General features: G+C 39.1%; 1 protein-coding gene across 4 annotated transcripts in view; it reads right to left on the bottom strand.

The window, feature by feature from the left end:
- PHKA2 (phosphorylase kinase regulatory subunit alpha 2) overlaps positions 1-9,033 on the bottom strand; it is a 1,461,438-nt gene extending 1,452,405 nt beyond the window's left edge. For 3 of the 4 annotated variants that reach the window (XM_044073068.1, XM_044073067.1, XM_044073065.1), the window contains exons 1-2: positions 8,953-9,033; positions 8,373-8,561 (exon numbers count right to left, since the gene is read on the bottom strand). The gene's annotated coding sequence lies outside the window, so the exon portion shown is untranslated. Of the gene's footprint in view, positions 1-8,372; positions 8,562-8,652; positions 8,857-8,952 lie in introns of those variants that run through there. The other variant, XM_044073066.1, reaches the window with a different exon arrangement.
- Positions 9,034-20,568: the final 11,535 nt, after the last annotated feature.

Here is a 20,568-nt window from a genome sequence, read left to right on the forward strand (position 1 = left end):
ATTTTAGTTTTCCTACTGATAGTCTTGGAGCTTTATTTGGCAGGGATTCATGAAGGTTACCACAAAGTGTAGACTACATCTACAATTAGTGTCATTTTTCTGAGTGACTAGAAAGTACAAAAAATGTGATGCTTGAATACATATCATGTACACTCAGTGTAGGCTTTATTGAATCTGGCCCAATACCTCTATGAACACAGCTTTTTCACCTTCTTTATTTCCACCTTATTCAACTTCCTATGCAATTTCCCATTCACAATAACCACACACTTTGCAAAAGGGGAGATTTAGCCGCTATTTTCTGGTATCTCTGTCAGAGTATGGAAAGCAGAAAGAGACTCTGGTTTGCCCTCACTATGCATTTGTGATATCCTGTAGATATTGTAGATGTGTCTAGTTTGCTGTGATGCAAATTTTAAAGTGCCACAAATATTTCACTACTATCTCTTCTTCTCTCTGTGTCTCTCACACACACACTTTTTATTTGTTCTCCCTTTTTAATATTTTTCTTCTTCTTTACACAGTTTTCATAAGTATACATACTGCTGCAACTGTGACACTGCCTAAGGAGTGTTATTAAATTGATATCACAGAAAGTACATTGGGGAGGGGGCTTCATGAGTGTGTGGGGCAGTGTCAGCCTACCATACCTCTCAACTGTACAGATTTTCACAGAATGTCCAGATTTTTTCCTCATATTTTTGAACTGTTCCTCACTGTGGTTTTCTGGTAAATTGTTGAATATTAAAGTCAATAAATAAAGACAAATGTTTCAGTTTCAGACTTTATATCCTTCAGAAAATATACAATAATGCAAAACCTTTTATTCTAGGAACTAAGTTTATAGGAAGAATATTTAAATTCTGTTCCTATTTTTTGGGCCTTTGTCCCCCCCCCCCTATTCTTTCTGGCATTGTCCAGATTTCTTGCACTAAGAGGTTGAGAGGTATGAGCCTAGCACCGGACAGGTTTGAAGTTCACTGCGAAGGAGTTTGTAATGCCCCAAAATATTCCTCCACACTCAGAGATTCAGCACTCTCAGTTCATTCCTGGAAAATAGGCAGTTGATTATAATGGTTCTTACCAAATAAAAAAAAAAAAAAAAAACAGTTCTTTACATTGCCCAATACAGAGAACCTGGGAGACAGTTGGCATGTTTCAAGCCATCGTACCATACTAAGTATGAAGCAAACATTGTACAAACACACACACAAACAAAAACATGCTATCACATGCGTTTTTTTGTTTTTACTCTTTTCTGACACTTTACCCAACTAGCTAGAGGTACAATAAAAAAGTGAGATCCTATGATTTAACAGTGTTGTTAGAAGCTGTTTTCTTTTTATAAAGACCTTAAACTTATTATGCAGAGATTCAGATCCACCAAGAACACTTCTACACACAAATTATATATATATATATATATATATATATATATATATATATATATATATATATTATTATATATAGTCCCCTTTAGAAACTCGAAATCCCACTTACCTGAAACCCAAAAGACAGAGATGAAAAAACCCAACAGCCCAGAAGACAGACCATCTGGAACACCAACAAATCACTAACGGTAAGTAACCACTTGGCCACCATGCTAACCTTTGCTCCTTACCTCCAGGATAGTGCGATCTCAGAGATGGCATATTTAGTTAGGGGGTATGTGGGGACCACAATCCCCCACATAAAGGGGTTGGGGAGCAAATTCCCCCACATGGGTAGGTTTTCTTTGTTACGGTTTTAGTGCGTTTGCACGTTGGTGATCGGTTTTGTCAGTGTTCCAGGCTGTCGGCCTTGTTGGATGTTGGATTTTTCATCTCAGTCTTTTGGATTTCAGGTTTCTGAAGGGGATCCATATAGATATAATTTATATAGGTGTGTGTATAGGATCCTAGGATGTTACTAGGCTAATGACCTTAGGGCCCTTGTAATGACCGTGCCCTGGACCAGCAATCAAGGAGCCTCAATCCTCACCACTAGGCTAATGACCTTAGGGCCCTTGTGACGACCGTGCCCTGGACCAGCAATCAAGGAGCCTCAATCCTCACCACTAACACCAGGGAGGTTGTCTCCTAGAGGAGGAAAGGATAACTAATACACACAGTAAAGTACAATTTCCCTTAAGTGCGCACAAAGATCACAGTCAGTCTGGGGCTGGCTGCTCCCTTGCTCACCAGGTCCCCAATAAGACTCCCCACTGGCACAGCTATAGGGTCCAGGTCTCAGCCTAACTGGGCAAGCTAGAACCTCTAGTACCCTCTCTGTCCAACCAGTGCTTTATGTCCCTGCCCAGGTAGCTGACCCACCACACACACTTTGAGGTAAGTATTTATACAACTTCACAGACACTCCTGGGAAAGGCTGACACAGATTCTCCAGCTGTGCCCCTTTACCCAGACTATATGGTAGTAATTACTGTCACCTTCCAGTTAATAATATCAGCTACTAAAAGGCCCTAAAAAGGTTGTCCAATTATTACTGTGCAATATTAATACCCGATGGTAATGTGACTATACAGTCTAAGGCTTATTGGAAGGGCTTAGACAGTAAACTCTATAAAATATATAACGTACTCTAAAGAATACTTCATCCCTACACAAACCAGCCACAGGTAGAAGGTTTAAAGACTTAATCCATGTATTTTGGAGCTGTAAATGTGTCTATAAACTCTGGTCTCTCGAGGTACAATTACAAAAAACGGGTTATCAAATATCAACATTAACTTGGGAATTCACTCTGTTACACATTCTCCCACCCAACAAAACAAGCAAATACACTTTTAACAATTTTCCTAATAACGAAACTGTATATAGCTTTTAAATGGCTAGATACGATAAATATCTCTTGGGAGGGTTTTAAATAAGTAGCTATACAACACCTTTTAGCTCATAAAATAGTAATAGATAAAAGAAAAAAAAACATGAAATCCAGAGAAATTTGGGAACAAACCTTTAACATCATATTAGCGTAATTCATCACACGGCAACTTAGAAATACACTATAATGGAACCAACATACAAGTTCAGATATTAAATAACTTGGATATTACGAATGTATATACTGTCTATATAACTGTGGAATTAACAATGAAAGCATCTATGTACATAGTGTAAATAGATATGTTGTATGACCTATATCCTGTGGTATTTGACATCAATGTATAACATATGTATATATATATATATATATATATATATATATATATACACACGGTCATGTTGTAAGATGGTTTTATTTGTGACATTTATTAATGTAAAAATAAAAATAAAAATTATTGAAAAAAAATATTTAATAATAAATTAAAACGCAAGACAAATCTACTGCAACACAGAGATATCTAAGAGTTCACAGATCACATAGAAACTTAAAATAATACAGTAGGACAGGTCTGGTTTCAAAGAAAAACAATTAATCTTTACTAGCTTTAACTATTCGTACAATATATCACAGTGCTAAAAACGTACATGTGAGCATAAGCAGAGTGCTGATGAGTTAGATGTCCAGATCAAAATGGCTCCACAGTCTCTTGAGAAATAGTATTTTAACATTAGTAACAAACATGTCTCTAAGGCCCTCCTAAAATTACATAATTTTTGACACTTAGGTTTTCCCAGTATTCATATTGCATCATCTTAACACCTGGTCTGAGTTCTCAGGCCACAAAGTGCATTATTTAGCAATCTACCACCTCCTCAGAAACTTACAACGATGCAAGACATTTCACATCTATATGCTAACAGAAACTAAAGCAATAAAAGCACCTTCCACATCTAAATTCTAGTCATAAACTTTAGCCTTAGAACAATGGGCATGAAATGTTCATCCAGCCGCCCTCGGGCCGAATTCTAGCATGAAAGGATACAACATGCTTCACTTGGCCAGTAGAGTGCAATGTGGTCACATATTTTGCAGTTCCACATTTCACAGTGTTTTCTTAACATTTAAAAACACAAGCCTGTATGATACATTTATTTATACAGTTGACAGAATTTGATATACAATTCTATTTCACTAGGCTGGCAGCCTTCGCCCATATCTCCCCAGTCGTCACAGTCCCATGTTTTACCCTTATTTCCATGATCAGCATCTATCACCTCTGTCCAAGAGGTTCATAGGTTGGTACTAGGCTATCAGCCCTAGGGCCTATACAAGCCTAGCCATAACAATTCCCTGGCTATTTCTTCCCACATTATTTACTTTCCTGGACCCCTGTCTAGCAGGGCGACTGACGTGATCCCTGGGGTGAATTTCCTTTCTCCCATCCAATTGTCAAGGTTCCTCTTGAAGAGGTCCAAAGAGGCACTCTGCTTGACATGTATGGGCAATCTATTCCAGAGTCTGGGGAGGGACATAGGTGGAAACCCTGTGTGTGTGTGTGTGTGTGTGTGTGTGTGTGTGTGTGATATATATAAAAAAATTACATTACACACACACACACACACACACACACACACACACACACACACACACACACACACGCTCCTTTTTCATGCACATCTAACATTGGTATCAGATGCAATAAATGAATGGTGTCATGCCCAATGTGTGCAACCACTCTTACATTACTGGCAATGCACTGATGCAGTGCTGAAAACCCCAAAAGGCATCCTTCCAATTTAGGCCTTCTGCTTCTCATATATCTTTTTCATGTAACTTTGCAGCACACACTGCAACAAGTTCACTCTTTCAGTCTGGGGAAAAGGTTTGTCCTAAGTTAGGAATTTAAGTCTCTTTTTATATACACCATCCTTGTCTATTGAATTCAGTACGATGCAAAGAGTGGAATTCACGTTGCTCTTATTTTAACTATTTGCTGACCAGGTAAGCCCACTGAACAAAACTGCCTCTTTTCAGGGGCAATCTGGGAAACATGTCTAGTAAAGTTGCTTGATCAGGTTCATATAGCAGGCAGCCCAAAGGGGGGGGTTCTGTACACGACACAGGAAGCAGCTACGCAAGAGTTTAAAGCTTTACGCTAACTGTCAGACTTCACTATCTACAACTACATGCATCATTAACTACAACTACATACATTCCAAGAGCTGAGATCCATTGTAAGTAGTGCTTCTCACATGAAGTCACCACTACTGCAACTGTTAGGAAGTCCTCTGATCATGAAGGTTTACAAAGTATGAAAAAATACAAACTGCAACTCCTCCACACAGGTGCACAAATGTAGTCCTGCTCCTCTTTCATGTCTTTTTATGGGATCTTTATACTCTCACAGAAAAATTCCAGTGTAAGGAAAATACTTGATAGCAGCTTCAGTCTTTAATAAAACACAAATGTTTTGGACATGTATCCTTCCTCAGTGTGGTTCACTGTGCAGATGCAGGGAGTTGCAAATTTCATTTTTTTTAATTTTGCAAAGGTTGGTCTTAAATTTTAGAAGTGTCAAGACTCAAAATATCTAGTCTTGCCTTTTTGATAGAGAGCCCATGCACACTTTCTTTTGCATACTTCCATAGTAATATACAATCGTGAAGTATAAGGCACTGCTGAAAGTGTCCTACTCACATGATGCCAAAAGAAGTGAAAGTACCAAGGGATGTATTCTGTTAGGGAATTAAGCTAAGTTTGCAACCTGCCTCAAAGATACTGCACATAAACATATTCCCTTCTTTTCTGTTCTTTGTAAGCCTCAAACAAATATCAAGAAGTAATGTTTTACATAAAGTACACTAGTACTGTAAAGTCACCTACACTGCACAGGTGTGAAGGAACAGAATCTGCTTTGGTTTGATTGTTAATAAAAAAAAGTCACTCTCCACTTTTTATTTTAGCTGTCTAGTGAGCACTTGAGCAGCTACGGTGGTGCAGTGGTAGCGTTGTTGCCTCACAGCAAGAGCTTCTCCTGTTCGATTCTTGGCTGGAGTGTGGTGAGTGCCTTCTCTGTGGAGTCTGCATGTCCTCCCCGCGGTTGGATGGGTGTTCGAAAGATATCCGTAAATGGGCATGCCTTTGTGGAAGGTTGAACGTCGAGCTGGCACCTCGACGTTCGTAAAAATTTACTGACAATCATTAGCAGACCGGAGTTCCGCTGTGGCAACCCCTAACCGGGAAAAGCCAAAAGACAACAACAAGTGACAGCACTTATCTTTCTTTTTGAATCCCTGCCAGAAAGATTTTCCCCGCTCTCTTCACAGCATAATGTCATATCCTCTATTTACACTTACTCCTTCACACACACACACACACTAGAGAGAGAGTGTGTGTGTGTATATATATATATATATATATATATATATATATATATATATATATATATATATATATATATATATGTCTGGTTGTTTGCTCAGATGTGCTTTGCACACAGCCTTCAACCATTTCTCAGCAGTGTCATTCACTACTTGACCTTGCTACACAGCTTGTCCACAGCTCCTACATCACTGTTTGCTACTGCTTACTACCTTTCAAATCACATTTCCTTGCAAGACTCACTTCAGACTTGTAACAAAAGACAAGCGGACTTGGACAGTCTGTGCTGAAGTACACGTGATTCCAGTGGTATGAAAACTCACAACAGATATGCTATTTGAAACTCCTAGAGATTGAACTTTCTTCTTAAAGGTTGTCATTGTACAACTGGGAAAGAATTATTCAGACTTGCAGTTTATGCTACACGAGTACAAACAAACCAAGTAATGCTCTCTTAACAGTCAGGTGCATATATTGTTACTAACAGGTTCTAGTCACATACACATATTTTAAAGGCTATAATGTACTCCTCAAAGAAATCCATGATTAAGCACCCTGCAAACTAAGGTATTTGTCATGTTATACAGGTCTCATTTTATGTATTTTTCATTAACTGGTACACAGCTGGAATATGGCTTAACAGCATAAAGTAAGGAAAAAGAGAGTTGCTTTCTCCATCTGCTTTTTAGTATGTGTTAGTCCCCCTCTGTCTGTCTTGCTTGTTCATTCTAATCAAGCTTATATTATCCACACAGAATGATTAGCTATATGACAGAAACACCTGTTTAAGTGACAAAACATGGATACCAAATAAACCGAGCCAGGAGAAAACACACATTCCGGTCATCTAACGTTCATGATATGTTGGCAATATATTCTTCTCAGGTTCCAGGACAGATTACAAAGGCCAAGTAATTAAGAGATGTCAAGTGAAATTCCTTCACAGTTCTAGAATAAAGACAAACATGAAGTTGGAAACAAAACTCCCTTATTACGGTCTTCCTCCTTGATTTCTTGTTGTAAATTGTTCAGAAGGATCAGGTGGCTGAAATAATCACATTTACTAAGTTCGGCAATATATGTTTCCAACATTAGCCTGTGTGAAACTTATAACTGGTAAAAGTTGCAGCTGGTTTTGACATCTAAACATAATGGATACCTAGAAAAATGAAAGGAATGATTTGAACTGCTGCATTTGGGTTTCATGAAGTCTGCTGAATTTTAACTTTACTACACAGTAGGCTGTATGTTTATCTGAAAACAAAAATATAAGTGGAGGTGCAACTGAGTACGGCAGCTAGGAGACCCTAAGAACACATGATGAAGTGCTCACTGTTTATTATATACATGACAGAGATCCCAGAAATCTTTACCATTTGAACATCCTGCCCTATTCAGCAACACAGTAGGCTGTATGTTTATCTGAAAACAAAAATATAAGTGGAGGTGCAACTGAGTACGGCAGCTAGGAGACCCTAAGAACACATGATGAAGTGCTCACTGTTTATTATATACATGACAGAGATCCCAGAAATCTTTACCATTTGAACATCCTGCCCTATTCAGCAACCCCCCCCCCCCCCCCCACAAATAATAAATAGAAGTAAACTGGAATGACTACTGATTTACAATGCTAAAATCTGATGCTGAGAAAAAAAATGTGCACTGTTACTTTTTATTAGAGGAAATACATCCCAGCTGTAGCACAAAAGAAAGAGTGCAAACCATTTGAAAGTCTACAGCAAAAGGAGGAAAGGTGATGCTAAAACAAAATGCATCCTGTATAAAAAGCTCATATTTCACTGTGTTTTGTGGATGCCAGGTTAGTGCTACAACACTTGTCATGAACAGACCTGTTTCACAGCACTGCAGAGCTGAACTGAAGCCATTTCCTGGTTTCAGCAGTTTGGCAGGAGAAATTATATTACAAACTGCTGTTTACACTGTACTGCTTTGTATCAGACAAGAAAAAGAAGCTTCATCACATAGGAGTGATGGATGTAATCACAAAAACCCTTGGATAGCATAACTCTGAGCCTCACTTTACTACAATATAGCCATGTATTCATCCTTATTTAATTCCTACATAGTAACCAAAATGCAGCATTAATCTCAGCAACAATGTATATGCAGCACAAAAAAAAAAATCATCAGCATGCACTTACCAAAATAGGTAACAGGCAGAAGGTAGAAATTTGTACACAGAACTAAAATCCAGTGTAACCAGACTAGTGGGAAACAAATGACAAGTGAAACCGGAGCTATCAGATTTAAGCCGAGCTGCAGCTGAGAGGGAGGGAGGGCAGGCGTGTGGTAGGAGGTCCGGAGTCCTTCAGAGTAAACGTCAGAACGTCCTTCAAGAAAAACATAGAAAATACATTTAAAAAATGTAAAATATAAAAGAAAATATACACATTGGCAGTTAACAAATGAAATTACCCTCACAAGAAAAATATTAAATAAATGAGAAACATGGACTAGATAATTCAGTACTCAAAACAGACATTATCCCTTTAAAGACATCAGCTCCATAATACATTTGTCATTATTATCCACATATGGGAGGAGACTTGGGGCTCTAGCTTAGCAAAACAACAAGCATCTTTGTTATATCAGAGCCCTTTCAACAGCAGTGAAAACATTGTCTTCCTGTGCAGTTAGGAATGTGTGTCAGGCATTATTTTCCTCAGCTGTTGGGCTGATAGCATCAAAGCAGCTAGCTAGCAAAGGTTGACATCAGCTCACCTCAAAACATTCTTCATTATTTATACATACTGTTACATCAAGCTATAATACTTTGTTTCTAGGTGTTCCATGAAGTTGCACTGAACAGATTGGTTTAATACTTATTTTTGACTGTTAATTGGTTAAGTAGACTGATCACAAGGGCAAGAGTAACTACATCAGCAATTTAGTGTAGCCAATTAACCAGCACATTTTATTAAATGGGACGGAGCCAGAATAGCTAGAAAGGGACGCATACAGACAAAGGAAAATATGCAAAACTTCACAGTCAGTAAACTAGAAATCTTACTCCAGAGTCACCATCCTACTTCTGGCTAAAGGCGAAGCAAACACAGGCATACAGTGGTTAGATAAAATGTATGTAGTGCTTGTGGCAAAGCTAGAAAATAGTTATGCATGCATAAGCATAATCACATATTTAGTTATTTAGAATTACAAGGATTCCTAAAGACAAATACATTTGCTAGACAGATTTACATTTTTAGTGTAACACGAAATAAACTACTAGTAGGCAAAGATTAAGATGAAATAACAATTTGCAGTTTAAGCAGCCATTACCTCCAGAACTATAACGTTATTCTACTAACAAATTAAGCACTACTTTAAACATATCATAATTTTAATCACAGAAGATTAAAATGTGTCATAATTTTTTAAAACAGAACCAAATGATTCACCCTACTTTTCATAGTCTTTTGGATAAAGCCAAACACTCGAACAGAAAGAAAAATAATCATGCCTTCAAACAAGGTATTGTAGTCCATTGTCCCAATGGTATAGAGCAGTTCAAACTCCAAAATGCACAGGAGGCTTACAGTGATAGAAAAAAGCAGTTTAAGAGAGTTAAATTGGCAAATGTATGACACCCTTTCAAGTGCTATTTGTGAAAAAAGAGGAAGAAATGCAGTGTGTGTGCGTCTAAAACGCAACTACTGCAGTTGTTGCAATGATCTTTGAATTCAAGAAATGATAGTAAGCAGTGGTAGAAGAATGTATACCAGAGCTGTTATAACCAGACACAGCACTGTCATGCAAGAACATGTGGAAAAACAGAGAGTAGCTCATTATGTTGGCAAAGCAGTCAGCGAGCCATTTCTAACATTTGGGATGCAAGTCCTGAATTTTTGTCTGAAAAGGAGAAAGAGGATTATATGACTATTACTTTAAAAAAGATGGGAATGAAGTAATGAAGGTGATAACTTAGTGGAGTTCAATTGTCATTAGTAACCCAAGAAAACTTATATGGGTACTCTGGCAGACAGACTAGTTACTATAACACTAATGCCCTTACAGGGTTATCTACTGTTCTCACAACTCTTCTCACACTTTACTCTGAATGCAATTACTAACTGCTGGCAACTGAAAAAAAGTGTGTGTGTGTGTGTGTGTGTGTGTGTGTGTGTACAGTTTTTCAGCAACATACATATGCTACAAAATATAAATAATACCATGGTTTCTCTGTCAGATGTATGTAGATATATATATGTATATATATATATATATATATATATATATATATATATATATATATATATATATATATATATATATATATATATGCCCTAAGCTTTTGTACTTTCTGACCCTAAAAGGTCCAAGTCTGCTGTATTCTTATGGCCAAGTATATTTTATCTAAAAAATAATCACACTCCATACAAAGCTGTTAATGTCCAAACACAATGAAGCAACTCATTCTTTACTTTATTCTCCTGTACCCACTTATTCCATGAGACTCTACCACAATTCAACAGGTATATGGCAGAGAATTAAACCTGAATAGAATGCCAGTCCACTGCTACATGTGCACACACATGGCATATGCACTTCTACAGACAATTTACAGGATGACCACATTATCTGCCAATGTCTTAAAAATGTTGCAGGAAATGGAAACACCTAGTAAAAACCTGAATGGAGAAAGAGAAGACAAGCAAACACCACAAAGAAGGTGCCCTATCTGTGAAATGAAATGGAGACTCAAGAGTTTTAAGGCAGCAATACTAATAACTGTGGAGCTGTGCCACTATAAAGCACTCATACTTGATATGCTATAATTGATGCTGTGCTACATTGTATAGAATAGGCAGTATGCTGTTAGGTTCACATGCTCTTTTCCAAAGCACAGAAAATAATATGAGCTATAAGTGATGAATATATTATAATAATTATTTTTATGAACAGATAAGATGGGTTGGTGCTCTTCTGATGACTTAAGCTGTGGTCTGAAACAGTGCAAAGGATAAACTGTCTCCTCAGTTATGTAACCTTTCTGACAAAATGTCAGTGTTATGTAAGATATGGCTGCCAGTTCTGCATCTGAAGAAAGTTGCTTTTAAATGTTGAGGAATTCTGCACTGTCCACACTGGATGAGCTGCTAAGCCACTTTTTAAAAAACAAACATCCATTCCAGGTACTGGCTACTATTTAAGACAGGGTCACAGTTGCTGTTCCAGTAACCACCGGGTGTAAGGTAAGAGCTGATCCTGAATGAGATAGCATATGTTGCTGGGCAGACTAAGAGACTTGCATGGTTGCATATGCATATGTACACATCATTGCTTATGTACATATTCGCACCCATGCAACAACAGTATAACACTGCCAATCAACTTGCCAGCATGTCTTTGATACGTTGGAAGAAAATAAAAGTCCCAATGGAAACTAATTTGAGCATGGGAAAAACATGCAATCTCCACAAAGGAGGCACCCAAGATGAGAAATGAAACAGGATATCGAGGCACTGCAAGGCAGCAAAAACTCTCAACTCATTAACTTTATGATGAAATCTATAATGTGCATCTTCTAAGCTGATGCACTGTAGAATATTTTTATTTTGTGCTTGTGCCACTGCACACGATTCCGTCTCCCATGAACTGCTAAACTAATGGACTGTGCAAATTCCAATTACAAGATGCAGTATAAATTCTATACGTATATCAACATTCATAACAAAAAAATGGGAGGACATTCATAACAAAAAAATGGGAGGAGATGGAATTAGTCATGATGATCCAAAACCAGTTCAGCACAAACTTATAGTACCTTTATATCTGTTATTCCCTAGGTCATTTAAGTATGGGGAGATTCCTCAAGACTGGAGACATGGACTTATTAAATCCATCTTTAAAGGAAACGGAGAGAGGACAAACCCAGAGGCATATAGATTCATAAGTTTACTTTCTTGCTCCTTTAAAATAATAGAAAAAGGTTATTTGGATAAATTATCGTCAGAACTGGAAAGACTGGGACTTGAAACCATATGTCAGCCTGCATATTTTGAAAACATATCTATAACTACCTGTAACATAATATTCTATAATAATATAATAACAGCTAGAAATGAAAACCTGTGCTGTGAATTTATATAGACCTATCTACAGTCTTTGGTAAGGTCATACATAAAACACTGATCAATACATTGGAGCAACTAAGTATTAATGCAGTCTTGATAAGATGGATAGCTGCATGGCTTACAAATAAGACACAAGTATTATACAGCAATAGGACAGGTGAAATTAAAAGTTAGATCCAAGGTCGTCCATGGGGCTATATCCTAGGCACATACTTGTTTAGGTTGTATTTTTCAGATCTGTCTTTTTTATCTGAGGTGTTCTACAGTCTGTATGCAGATGATATGAAAATCGGTAAACTGATTACATATGTTACAGAAAAGACATGTCTGCAAAACAACTCAACTAAAATAACCATCTAGGCACAGTAGAATAATATGGCGAAAAATACATCAAAAAAGCTGAATGTATTAGATCTCAGAGGCAGAGACTGAAGGATGTATATTTAATACAGCACACAGTGATTGAAACTGCAGATTCATTTAATGATCTTGATATGTGGGTAGATCCAGCTTTGAGTTTTTCTGCTCATATAAACTGATTGGTTAGTGATAGTTATAAGACTATATGCAGTATAAAAACAGATTTTTAAAGTCTTGGAAGTCAGACATGATGAAATGATTGTTTGCAAGTTTCAACAGACCCAGACTAGAGCATGGAATAATATAATATGGAAACCTTATAAGAAAACTAGATTAGGGAATAAAGAGGAATCATACCAACGACATCCATGGATGTGAACATTTAAGTTATAATGAAAGATTAAAATATCTGAACTTGTACGTTGTTTCATATAGGTATCTAAGATGAGACCTTATTTGGATATATTGAGCATTTATAGACAATTATTTCTAAGAATGTTTATGGTTATCAAAGGGTAGTAGAGAATCGTCAGACAACATGTGTAGGAGATTTTATAGGAATGAGATATACTAAATTGTTCTCTGAGAGAGTAGCTAATGCATGGAATGGACTACTAAACTGTCTTTAAGCAAGCAATTGTTTAGATATTTTAAGAACAACTTGGACAATTATTATGAGAATAATTGTTTTGGATTTATTGCCCATGCAGAAATATTTGTATTTATATAAGTATCTATAAGTTATATGTGTGATCATAGGATCAAAGTATCATAGGAGACTCATGTTGGGATAAAGCATCTAGGAGCTGCCTCTGTCCATTAGTAGAATGGGGGGGGGGGTTCTGGAGAAAATTTCCTACTTTGCATCCATTGATCCAAGCTACAGTTTAATGTGGTCAGGGATGAGCTTTGTTTTATGTGGATGGGGAGTCTCTTCTAGAGCAGTGGTATCCTCTGCAAGATATATCTGTCCCTCAAAAGTGTTATGTTAATAATGCAGAAGAGGTTTATGTCATTGGATCAAATATTTCTAATACCATTCCATTTGCAAATACATCCACCATTAATGGGTTAATGAACGCTTTTTATGGTAGACATTATGTCACCTCTTAGCAGTCTGTAAGAGACTGAATATAGCAATAGGACATTGAAGAGGTCCATGTAGGACATATTTTTAAACCTTGTATCCTTTTTGCATGATATTTCTATAGATGTCCCAGTTGTTGGATGTGCCTAAACAGATATATGCTAAAAGTGGCATTATATTCAATGATTGGTCTAATGAGGGCTGAGTAACCACATATGCGGAGGCCCTTAACATTAACCTGCCCAAGCAACAAGGACCTCCAAAGCTGAAATGCAAACAAACACCAGTCACAACCAAAGTAACACATAGCTCACAACACCAGTGTGCCCCCCAACAACAGCCCCTAAGGCAAGGCAATGTACCCAACACTTTAGTCATAGGTGACTCTATAGTCAGGCACACTGATGTCCCACTCACCAGGCTGAACAAGGAGAAAAGTACAGTCAGCTGCCTGGCGGGTGCCAGGATCCACCACATGCACACAAGTCACTCCACAACGAGTACAAATATGACTCTGTCATTGTCCACGCTGGAGTGAATGACTTGAGACGTACCTCCCTGGACTACATGAAGAGAGACATGGAAGAGCTCTCGGATCATGTGGCCCAGGCATGACCCTAGCCCCGAGAAGCATCCTGCCTTCGCCCAGAATGATACCACAGTATAAGGACAAAATGATTGACTTCAACAATTGGCTAAGCTTCTGGTGTCATTCAAAGGGGATCCAGTATCTGTCTGCCTGGGAAGAGATGATCGACAAACCACGATGCTTTGCCAGAGATGGTCGGCACCTGTCACCCCTGGGATTCAGGTTACTGGCTAAAGCTCTTGCCACCCCTATAGTGCCTTTTTTAGGCAAGGTTCAAAGGACAAAACCACCACCATAACAGATACAAGCATGCAAAATCTGAAGGTAATGCTACTCAATGCTAGAAGTCTAAACCTCAAAATGCACTCTCTCGAGACACTCCTAAAAATGGAGAACATCAATATCTGTGCAGTAACTGAGACTTGGTTCAGGGCTCCAGAGAGCACCCCTGCAATACCAGGCTACAACTCTTACCACACTTTTCGGCCACAAAACCAAGACTGAAACACTAAAGGTGGAGGAGTGTCCATATTCACCAAGGATATTCACACCTCCAGGCTAGTTGCCCAACACAATGCATCTGAAAGTCTCCAGGTGCAACTAACACTAGGTAAGACTGCAATACAAATTGTAGCTTGCTACAGACCCTCCACCAGGCTCCAAGATTCTCACTACACCTTTCTAACCATACTGGAAAATATTAAGATACAACCAAACATCCTAATACTGGGTGATTTCAACTACCCTGCCATTAACTGGGAAAGCTACTCAGGTACCAACTCCTTTTCCCAACGGTTCTTGGAATTCATAAATTCCAAAGCCCTGGATCAACTAATCCATTGTTCCACCAGGGGCTCCAACATCCTAGACCTGGTCATTATCAACAAGGGAGATAGATGTTCCACACCAGTGGTCACCCCCTCATTGGTCAGGTCTGACCATAAGCAAATCACCCTTGACATCCACATCCCACCTCCACCCTCCAGTAAGGAAACCTCCTTAAAAAACTTCTCCAAAGCCAACTTCATGCTACTGAAGTCAAAAGTGAAGAACCTCATGACACCCATGCAGATGGGATCTGAAAATTCGACTGCAGAATCCTACACTAAGGCACTGTAAGAGCACATCCACTCGTGCATGAATCGTGCCATCCCAAATAGAACCAAGATGCTCTTCTCCAAAAAAAGGAAGCCAATCTGGTGGTCCCCTGCTATAAACAAACTATACAACAGAAGGAAGAAACTGTTGCAAAAAAAGAGGAAAATCCCAGGATGCAAAAAACTCCCTCACCAGCCTCAGAAGCTGAGATCCCTCATAAAATCCTCAAAAGCTAGTTACGAAAATAAAATTGCCAAAGATTCCAAAGACAACCACAAGGCATTCTATAGTTATGTCAAGAATCTAAATGGCAATGCTCAGATCTGCTCTAAGCTTCAACAGAATGGCATTAAATATACTGATCCCAAGGATATTGCAAATATCCTGGCAGATTGATTTAGTGCCAATTTCACCCCCCTCTCACCCTCTAAAGGGCCCATCTTAATACCAAAAGATTGCCAAATTCCAGTAATCATGGCCACATAGGTAGAAAATGCACTCTCCAAAGCTAAGAATACAGCATCCAGGGAACCAGGTGACATCCCAGGCTGTGTACTACATGAACTACAAAATGAACTGGCATCTCAGAAGTGTCATGTTTAATCATAGCCTCACCTCAGGCTTCGTATCCACTGAGCGGTGCACAGCTACAGTTATCCCACTCCACAAGGGGGGATACACCTTGGATTCCAGGAACTACCATCCCATCAGTCTGACGAGCCTGATCTGCAAGGGCATGGAACGCATTATCATGGATCTTATAAACAAAGACATTGGCAACCTTCAAACACTGGACCCCACCCAGTTTGGGTTTATGAAGGGCTAATATTATCTCCTGAACCTGGTTGACTTCTTCGAATCAGTCTCCAGAGCTGTGGACGAGGGTAAGGCGGTCCACATAGCCTATCTGGACCTCGCCAAAGCCTTCAACACCATCCCCCACTCTGGAATCATAGATAAACTTACTAAGCTGGGCATAAATCCCTACATTACTGAATGGGTTGCCAACTGGCTTACTGAAAGAACCCAGACTGTAAAAGTAGCCGACTCCAAATCCAGCTCCAGACAAGTGACAAGTGGAGTATCTCAGGGTTCAGTCCTGGGACCACTGTTGTGGGGCATCTACTTCTCTGAAGTACAGGCCAACACTGAGGGACTCTGGCTAACAAAGTTCACAGATGACTGCAAACTGGGAGCCATTATTGAATCCCCAAATGATGTGGATATTCTACAAAAGGGCCTTACAGAAACAGATGCCTGGTGCCAGAGCCATGGGCTCAAGCTTAATGCCAAGAAATGTATAGTTATCCCCTTTGGAAAAAAAATGTACCCATGAATTACCACATAGGTGGCAGTACACTAAACATCGAAAGTGTGATGAGAGACTTAGGGATACAGGTGGACAGTGGTCTCACTTTCGATAACCACATCGCCACAACAGTCAGGAAATCCTTCTATGTGGCACACCTCATCACTAAGGGTTTTTCATCCAGAAAAAAGGATGTCATTGTCCCACTTTACTCATCCCTCATTAGACCCATTATAGAGTATAATGCCCCATTTGGTATGTAACTCACAAGAAATCTGCAACAGCTGGAAAGGCCGTAGAAATACCTCACTAAAAGAATCACAGGCCTAAAACTCCAGCTATACTCTGTTGGATATCGTCTACTCAGAGGCGAGCTCTGCTTAACATACAAGGCCATGTCAAACCCTGAGCTGTTGGACATGCAACACTTAAAGAAATCCCCATCCCTCAGAGCCACACGCTCCAGGGATCTAAACCTTGTCATCACAATGAACAAAACATGCTGGAGGGATAGGTTCCTGACCCAGAGACTCCCCATACTCTGGAATAGACTGCCCATACATGTCAAGCAGAGCGCCTCCTTGGCCCTCTTCAAAAGGAACCTTGATGATTGGATAGGAGATAGGAAATTCACCCTGGGGATCATGTCAGTCGCCCTGCTAGACAAGGGTCCAGAGAAGTAAATATTGTGGGAAGAAATATCCAGGGAATTGTTATGGCTAGGCTTGTATAGACCCTAGAGCCGATAGCCTAGTAGCAACCTATGAACCTATAAAGGGAGACAATGACATCCCTGGATCTAGAAGCAATCCCCTTGTTTATTAGATGTGCAAAATAGAAGGACCTCTTTATCACAGTGGACACATTCTGGTCAAAAGTTAGGACTCTGACCACATAAGTTCAAAAATCCCAAACTACTGGGTCAACTCTTAGTAGTGTGTTGTCAATGTGATAGTTCCTCAGAGAAGTTGACTTGCCAAAGGAGACAATAATGCCTTTTTTTGGCATTCAGCTTTAGTCTGTGAGTTGGACACCAGTTATTTGTTTGAGATAAGCCTAGAAGTAGGCTGGCTGAGTCTTTTGGGAATCTGATCACTGCTCCTAGCTTGCAGTCATCTGCAAACTTAGTTAGTCAGAATCCTTTGGTGTTGGCTTTTACTTCGGAGAAGTAGATACTAAACAATAGAGGTCTCAGCATTGAACCCTGGGGGACTCCACTGGGGAATAGTCTTTTTCTGGAGGTTACTTCTCTGTTTTGATCTCCTGTCTCTTATCTTTAAGCCAGTTGGTAATGCAGTGGGTGATTAAGGGGTTTATTCCTAGTTTATTAAGTTTTTCTACTGTGCCAAAGTGGAAGATTGTGTCAAAAGCCTTGGCCTAGTAAAGGTAAGCAGTGTGTACCATTTTACCTTTGGCCATTGCTTTGGTGATCTTTTCAAAAAAAAGTCCACCAAGCTGAGTAAGCATGACCTGCCTTTGGAGGTTTCCTATGTCCTTATTGATTAATTCCATGATATTTTTTCCACAGCTTATCCTGTGAGGCTAGTCAGACTTTTGGGTCTGTAATTATCTGGGTCCATCCAAGGTCCTTCATTCTGCATAGGAGTAACTGCTGCGGCTCATTCACTTTTTACAAAACCCATATGAAGGCTGAGGTTAAACAGTGTTGTTATAGGTGTGGTTAAATCATGCTTCATGCTATTCATGATGCATTCTGGGATATTATCAAGACCCATCAATGCAGTATTTTTTGCTTTTGATAGCACTTTCAGGCATTGGTCTTGTGTGATTGCTGGTGGTAAGTCAGTTTCAGATATCTCGTGTAACACAGATGGGGAGGGAGGGGTAATGTTTAAGATGAATGTATTGGCCAGAAGTTAGCTATATATTCAGCAGGTCTATATTATATCATCGAACGCTTAAAAAAGCGAACGCTGATTGATCAACCTAATTTAAGCGAAAGCTTACAATCTCGAACTGTCAGATCAGGGAAAAAAATCGCTGATCCAAAACACATATGCACAACACAAGCACACCAAACAAACAGAAATCCACACACATACACCTAAAATCTGATACCTAACCCTACACTAAACTATGCACACACCACTAACTACCCACTTACCTTAACCCAAATCCTAACCCTAAGGTCCGTCACTATCACACACTCACCTCACCCGCTCCCTAACCCTAACTCACTTAAATCCGCCCTAACCCTCATGTCCACTCAATTGTACACACACCTAACCCAAGCCCCAACCCTAACTCACCTAAATCACCCTAACACTCACATCCACACAATCGCACACTTACCTGAATCCGACTGGTAACTTTCCACCATAACACTGAAAATACCAAAGCAACAGAAACGGACAACCGAATTCTTTTCCTAGGAAAAAATTTGAGTTTCTGCTGCTTCGATATTTTGCAGTTTCGTGAAAATAAGTTCGATCAATCAGCGTTCGCTTTTTTAAGCATTCGAGGATATAATATAGACCCTATTCAGCTTCAGTGTATGTAATATTGTTTACAATTAGCTCAGTGCATTGTTGTATTGTGCTCCAAAGATTATGAACATAAGTAAAAAAAGCCTTGTGATTTTCCTTAGCTTGGGTGGCTATTTTCACCATGAATTTGGCTTTGGTTGACTTAATCAAGCACCTGAGTTGCTTGTTTAGTTTAATGACAAGGGCTCTATTATTTGATGCATTGCTCTTACTTCTTGCCAATAATCACTTTTTTTATTGTAAACTGTTGATACTAAAGCTCCACCAGAGGGGTTTATTTTTATGGTATTCCTTTCACTTGTTTCTACCACATACCTCTCAACCTCTTAGTGCAAGACATCTGGACAAAGCCCGACAAAATGAGGGGACAAAGGCCCAAAAATAGGGACATATTTTAAATGTTGCTCTTATAAATGTAGAAAGTTGCTAGAGCAACAGGGTTTGTTTTAACATACATTTTCTGAAACTCAAATGCATGTCATTATTTAGTAACTTTAATCCTCAGACCATCCCAGTGGTTTGCCAGAAAATGAAAACAAAATGTGAGCACACCAACACAGCCACCAGAAATACATACAATAAAAAGATTTATTGACAAAGATTAGTGCTTTTGTGGGGTTACTGCTTCATCAATCCAAGTCTTCTCCTTCTTTCACTTTTCCCAGTTAGGGGTCGCCACAGCGGATCACCTGTCTGCTCATGATTGGCAGTGGAGTTTTATGGTGTCGAGTTGCCAGCCTGGTACCCAACCTTTCCACAGAAGGCACAAACACACACACACTCACACCTAGGGCCAATTTAGAGTGTTCAATCTACCTACAGCATGTCTTTGGGATGTGGAAAGAAACCAGAGCACCCGAAGGAAACCCACGTGACCACAGGGAGGACATGCAGACTTCGCACAGAAGGCACCCCAGCTGAGGATCGAACCTGAAAACCTCTTGCTCTGAGGCAGCAACGCTAACCACTGCACTACCACGGCCACCCTGCTTCATCAATTCAAGTAAAAGAATAAAATCAACACAAGACACATTGAATATAAAAAGAAGTTGTAACCAATCAACAACTGTTATCAATAAAATAATTATATCAATTAAGCAAAAATGATCGCCTCCTATTTAAGACAGGTCTAATAGGAATACCAGAGTTTAAACCTAGAAACATATGTGCTTGAAAAGATACAATCCATTTTACCTCAAGCTTTTCCACTTGATTATTAATATCACCCCTTCTGTTACTAGGTAGAAGTAGTTGTAAAACCCTAAAATAAAAAAAAAACATTATGTCCTGACGAATTTGCATGATTAGCTAGG

Source organism: Protopterus annectens, chromosome 5.part1 (genome assembly GCF_019279795.1).
Source record: "Protopterus annectens isolate FY-2018-M chromosome 5.part1, PAN1.0, whole genome shotgun sequence".
Lineage (NCBI taxonomy): Eukaryota > Metazoa > Chordata > Ceratodontiformes > Protopteridae > Protopterus > Protopterus annectens.